The following is a 6,604-nucleotide window of genomic DNA, read 5'->3' as shown; positions in this document are numbered from 1 at the left end:
GTAATTACTTTTTTACTCTGGGGTATTGGGTATTTTATAACTTTTCTAATTAAATAAATGAAATACGTATGCATGTGTTATATGTTTACTTAGGTTTCCTTTATCTAATATTAGGTTTTGTTTGAATATCTGATAACATTCAGTGTGAAAAACAGGCAAATTTAGAGAAAATCAGAAAGGGGCAAATACTTTTTCACTGCACTGTAGCTAGCTAGCTAACATTATGCATAGTCTTTGGATGTCACTCCTGCCGTCCGTCACGCACACCTGCCTTCCCTCGTCACACGCATCAGCGATATTGGACTCACATGGACTCACTCAATCACCTGTTTTTTTCTTCCCCTATATTTGTCAGTTCTCCAGCTCTGTTCCCCACTGCTGCATTGATTGTTATGTGTTTGTCACCCGTTTGCTGACTCTGTTCCTGTCTTGTTCTATGTCCGTTCCCTATTAAATGTTTGACTCCCTGTACCTGCTTCGCCTCTCCAGCGTCGTCCCGTGACAGAATGCAGCAGCCAACACACGCAGCATCAGGGAGTACTGGTGTTCCGGTTGGTGGTGACGTTGGTCCTAGGTCGCCACTGATGGAACTGGGGGTGCCTAGCCAGCTCGTCAGGCTTCCACGCCCTAGCTGGCTCGAGAGGTTTCGTTGGCTCGGAAGGCGCCCATCCCACGTCGGGCCTCAGCTGGATCGTCAGGTCTGTTTCGCCCAGCGGGTCCAGGAGATTAAATTTTTTGTTTGTTAGAGACGTCGGGGTGGATTCTGCCGCCAATGGAACCGGGGGTGCCTAAGCCAGCTCGTCGGGCTTCCAAGCCCTGGCTGGCTCGAGAGGTTTGCTTGCCTCGGTTGGCTCGGTTGGCTCCATCCCACGTAATGTTCCACTAGATCATCGGGCTCCCTCGCCGCAGCTGGAGCGACAGGCGTCCTTGCCTCAGCCGGCTCGCCAGGCTCCCATGTCTTGGCCGGTTTGCCCAGGTGGGGCGCCGGGTGGCACTCGAGGGCACCAGGCTGCCCTGCATCATGCACTCCTGCCATCATCAATTACGCACACCTGCCTTCCCTTGTCACATGCATCAGCGATATTGGATTCATCTGGACTCACTCAATCACCTGTTTTTTTCCTCCCCTATATTTGTCAGTTCTCCAGCTCTGTTCCCCACTGCTGCATTGATTGTTATGTGTTTGTTACCCATGTGCTGAAGCTGTTCCTGTCTAGTTCTATGTCCGTTCCCTATTAAATGTTTCACTCCTTGTACCTGCTTCGCCTTTCCAGCGTCGTTCCTGTGACACTTCCCGTCTCCCATACAGAGAGCCTCACCTCTCCCTCTTCCCATTTCACATATAGAGAGACTCATCTCTCCCTCTTCCTGTCTCACACACATCTCTCCATCTTCCCTGGTCTCCTAGGCTCCCTTAGAGAAAGAGGAGTACCTTGCATGGCGTCAGAACCTGGAGGATGATAAAGGGCACACTCTGGACCGCCCCACTGTTTTCCGCTGGACTGGACCTGGAAAGGAGGTCTCTCTGTCTGGAGATTCCCCTAACCAGGAGGTGGGTTAGCAGCCCTGGGAAGGGCATCATACTCATAACATTATTGTTGACCTGCCTATGGTGCAATTTGTGAGTGTGTATATGCACTTATAATGATGCTCCCCTTCAGGCAGATCCACAATCGCCACAAAGTTTTTGTGACTGAAAGATAGAACACACTGACAGTAAGAATAAGTTCTATGTGGACGGAACATGGACTCATGACCCAGCTGAGGTGAGCAGAGTGTTTTGGGACCAGAACCACCTATGTTTTACATGTTGTAATGGCTCTGATGGAGAACCGATGTTTACTTAGTCATTCCTATATGGATGAAAAATAGCTAACAGATTTGAAGTTTGAGTCCACTGTAGATTGCTGGTTTTGTGGTCCCCCAGCCTGTTGTAACCAACCAGCTAGGCACAGTCAACAACGTCATCCAAGTGAAGAAGACTGACTTTGAGGTGTTTGATGCAGTTATGATGGACTCACAGAAGTGCTCTTCTACACTGCTCAAAAAAATAAAGGGAACTCTTAAACAACACAATGTAACTCCCAAGTCAATCACACTACTGTGAATTCAAACTGTCCACTTAGGAAGCAACACTGATTGACAATAAATGTCACATGCTGTTGTGCAAATGGAATAGACAACAGGTGGAAATTATAGGCAATTAGCAAGACACCCCCAATAAAGGAGTGGTTCTGCCGGTGGTGACCACAGACCACTTCTCAGTTCCTATGCTTCCTGGCTGATGTTTTGGTCACTTTTGAATGCTGGCGGTGTTTTCACTCTAGTGGTAGCATGAGACGGAGTCTACAACCCACATAAGTGGATCAGGTAGTGCAGCTCATCCAGGATGGGACATCAAAGCGAGCTGTGGCAAGAAGGTTTGCTGTGTCTGTCAGCGTAGTGTCCAGAGCATGGAGGCGCTACCAGGAAACAGGCCAGTACATCAGGAGACATGGAGGAGGCCGTAGGAGGGCAACAACCCAGCAGCAGGACCGCTACCTCTGCCTTTGTGCAAGGAGGATCAGGAGAAGCACTGCCAGAGCCCTGCAAAATTACCTCCAGCAGGCCACAAATGTGCATGTGTCTGCTCAAACGGTCAGAAACAGACTCCATGAGGGTGGTATGAGGGCCCGACGTCCACAGGTGGGGGTTGTGCTTACAGCCCAACACCATGCAGGACGTTTGGCATTTGCCAGAGAACACCAAGATTGGCAAATTCGCCACTGGCGCCCTGTGCTCTTCACAGATGAAAGCAGGTTCACACTGAGCACATGTGACAGACGTGACAGAGTCTGGAGACGCTGTGGAGAACGTTCTGCTGCCTGCAACATCCTCCAGCATGACCGGTTTGGCGGTGGGTCAGTCATGGTGTGGGGTGGCATTTCTTTGGGGGGCCGCGCAGCCCTCCATGTGCTCGCCAGAGGTAGCCTGACTGCCATTAGGTACTGAGATGAGATCCTCAGACCCCTTGTGAGACCATATGCTGGTGCCCTGGGTGCCCTGGGTTCCTCCTAATGCAAGACAATAATAGACCTCATGTGGCTGAAGTGTGTCAGCAGTTCCTGCAAGAGGAAAGCATTGATGCTATGGACTGGCCCGCCCGTTCCCCAGACCTGAATCCAATTGAGCACATCTGGGACATCGTGTCTCTCTCCATCCACCAACGCCACGTTGCACCACAGACTGTCCAGGAGTTGGCGGATGCTTTAGTCCAGGTCTGGGAGGAGATCCCTCAGGAGACCATCCGCCATCTCATCAGGAGCATGCCCAGGTGTTGTAGGGAGGTCATACAGGCACGTGGAGGCCACACACACTACTGAGCCTAATTTTGACATTACATCAAAGTTGGATCAGCCTGTAGTGTGGTTTTCCACTTTAATTTTGAGTGTGACTCCAAATCCAGACCTCCATGGGTTGATACATTTGATTTCCATTGATAGTTTTTGTGTGATTTTGTTGTCAGCACATTCAACTATGTAAAGAAAAAAGTATTTAATAAGAATATTTCATTCATTCAGATCTAGGATGTGTTATTTTAGTGTTCCCTTTATTTTTTTGAGCAGTGTATGTCAGGTCAGTGTCCACAACCTGTTTACCCATGCATAACACCAGAGCCATGTATTAAGAAAGTTGGGCCGTTGACCTTTCTGCATTAATGATGCATCTTTAACATTCTATGGCAGCCATGTTACCACCCCATTCATATTTCATGCTATGTAACTGAATGTCTAGAATTAGAACAACATTCTAAAAGTTGGCCCAACTCTCTAAATACAGACTCTGCATAACACTAATGAGTGTAACCAAGTTATGCTACTGTATTGGAAAATGTCTCCATGATGCTAAAAAGTTAGATGGTAACTGGTAATAGCAAAATATTAACAAGACAAATATTGATGTTCAATCTCGCATTGTATTTACCATCTGTTTGTGAGTTAGACCTGTCCAGCTCCCCTCCTGGACCGTGTCTGCCCATTCTGCCACCTCACCTGCTACAGGTCATCCTAAACAAGCACACAGGAATCTCTGAGTACAAGATGACAACAACTGAATCCAAACCCTCATAGGAATATCAATGATGAAGACATGACAGAGCGGTTCATGTCATTGACAGTAATGTGTATGCACTGGAGTAAGCTGTTTGCTTTCCCTCATCAGTGTGACCCTGCATTGCTTCCAGAACCCAACCATGTCATGCTCAATCACCTCTACTCCCTGTCCATTAAGGTAAGACCAGAGAGAGATCAGAAAGATTAAATCAAAGACATGAAGCATAATTAGATTGATTGAAAGTGTGCAAGATGGAACAGAATGAATCAGAATGAGAGGTAAAGGGAAATGTCATGTATGTGCTAATGGAGTTTTATATTTCTCTCTCTCTCCTCTCAGGATGGTGTGATGGTGCTTAGTGCAACTTATCGCTACAAGAAGAAGTATGTCACCACCCTGATGTATAAGCCTGTCTGGGCCAGAGTCCTGTGGCTGTATAAGCCTGTCTGGCCAGTGGCCTGTGGCTGTATAAGCCTGTCTGACCAGTGGCCTGTGGCTGTATAAGCCTGTCTGGCCAGAGGCCTGTGGCTGTATAAGCCTGTCTGACCAGTGGCCTGTGGCTGTATAAGCCTGTCTGACCAGTGGCCTGTGGCTGTATAAGCCTGTCTGGCCAGAGGCCTGTGGCTGTATAAGCCTGTCTGGCCAGAGGCCTGTGGCTGTATAAGCCTGTCTGACCAGTGGCCTGTGGCTGTATAAGCCTGTCTGACCAGTGGCCAGTGGCTGTATAAGCCTGTCTGACCAGTGGCCAGTGGCTGTATAAGCCTGTCTGACCAGTGGCCTGTGGCTGTATAAGCCTGTCTGGCCAGAGGCCTGTGGCTGTATAAGCCTGTCTGACCAGTGGCCTGTGGCTGTATAAGCCTGTCTGGCCAGTGGCCTGTGGCTGTATAAGCCTGTCTGGCCAGTGGTCTGTGGCTGTATAAGCCTGTCTGACCAGAGGCCTGTGGCTATATAAGCCTGTCTGACCAGAGGCCTGCGGCTGTATACGTCCATCTGACCAGAGGCCAGTGGCTTCTCAGCCTCTGCCTTCCCACCACAGACACCACTGCTTCACACAGCACAGCCTACACCGTTGTACCTGTATATACAGTACCAGTAAAAAGTTTGGACACACCAACTCATTCAAGAGGTTTTCTTTATTTTTACTATATTCTACATTTTAGATTAATAGTGATGACATTAAAACTATGAAATAAAACATATGGAATCATTTAGTAACCAAAAAAGTGTCAAACAAATCAAAATATGTTTTATATTTGAGATTTTTTTTAATAATTTGCAGCAATTTGAACATGAAGGCTTAATTCATGCAATCTTCTCTGAACAGTTGAGTGGTGGAGTGGTGTCTGTTACATGAACTATGTGAAGCATTTATTTTGGCTGCAATTTCTGAGGCTGGTAACTCTAATGAACTTATCCTCTGCAGCAGAGGTGACTCAGGGTCTTATTTTCCTGTGGCGGTCCTCATGAGAGCCATTTTCATCATAGCGCTTGATGGGTTTTTGCACAGCACTTGAATAAACTTTCAAAGTTCTTGACATTTTGTGGATTGACTGACCTTCATGTCTTAAATGAATGATGGACTGTCATTTCTCTTTGCTTATTTGAGCTGTTCTTGCCATAATATGGACTTGGTCTTTTACCAAATAGGGCTATCTTCTGTATACCACCCCTACCTTGTCACAACGCAACTGATTGGCTCAAACCCACTAAGAAAGAAAGGAATTCCACAAATTAACTTTTAATGGGCACACCAAGCTGGTTGAGAGAATGCCAAGAGTGTGCAAAGCTGTCATCAAGGCAAAAGGTGGCTACTTTGAATATTCTCAAACAAAAAACTTTTTTGGTTACTACATGATTCCATATATGTTATTTCATAGTTTCGATGTCTTCACTATTATTCGATAATGTAGAAAATAGTCAAAATAAAGAAAAACCCTTGAATGAGTAGGTGTGTCCAAACTTTTGACTGGTACTGTATCTCAGTTCAGAATGATTTCTATTTCCCAAATCTTCCTCAATCTGCCTTTCCTCTTGTTTGATGATTGCTGTCTGTTTGATGAATGACTCAAATGTAAAATGTTATAGACATAGAGGAGCACTAGCTTTGCATAGGAAGGATAGAGGAGTTTTGTGGGGTGGTGGGGAATTCTGACTGATAATACATAAGGGTTGTGTTGTGGCCTGTAGAGATCCTCCTTTTGCCTGATGACATGAAGTCCCATCATCAGACAACCAGGAAGTTGTAGAACATGGTGTTCTACTACATATAGTGTTGGATCAAGGATGGAAGCCCCAGTGTTGCTGTACAGTAATGATAATCATGGATTTTTTTCCACCTTTCATTGTTACTTGCCATTTGGACAGTTTGCCAGTCTTTTTATGTTATCATTATGCTTCACCGGCTATATCAGTTTGCGTATCAGTGCAAATGTTTTATTTAAATAATTGTAAGTTAAGTAGATGAACAGGATTATCTTCCATTAGATAGTGCTGTGTATATTTTCTAAATTAC

At 46.2% G+C, this 6,604-nt stretch overlaps 1 pseudogene; it reads left to right on the top strand.

The window, feature by feature from the left end:
- The first annotated feature begins 584 nt into the window (after positions 1-584).
- On the top strand, positions 585-4,596 carry LOC110509349 (annotated as a pseudogene).
- Positions 4,597-6,604: the final 2,008 nt, after the last annotated feature.

Source organism: Oncorhynchus mykiss, chromosome Y, assembly GCF_013265735.2.
Source record: "Oncorhynchus mykiss isolate Arlee chromosome Y, USDA_OmykA_1.1, whole genome shotgun sequence".
Classification (NCBI taxonomy): Eukaryota; Metazoa; Chordata; class Actinopteri; order Salmoniformes; family Salmonidae; genus Oncorhynchus; species Oncorhynchus mykiss.
This window is presented reverse-complemented; position numbering and strand designations above follow the sequence as displayed.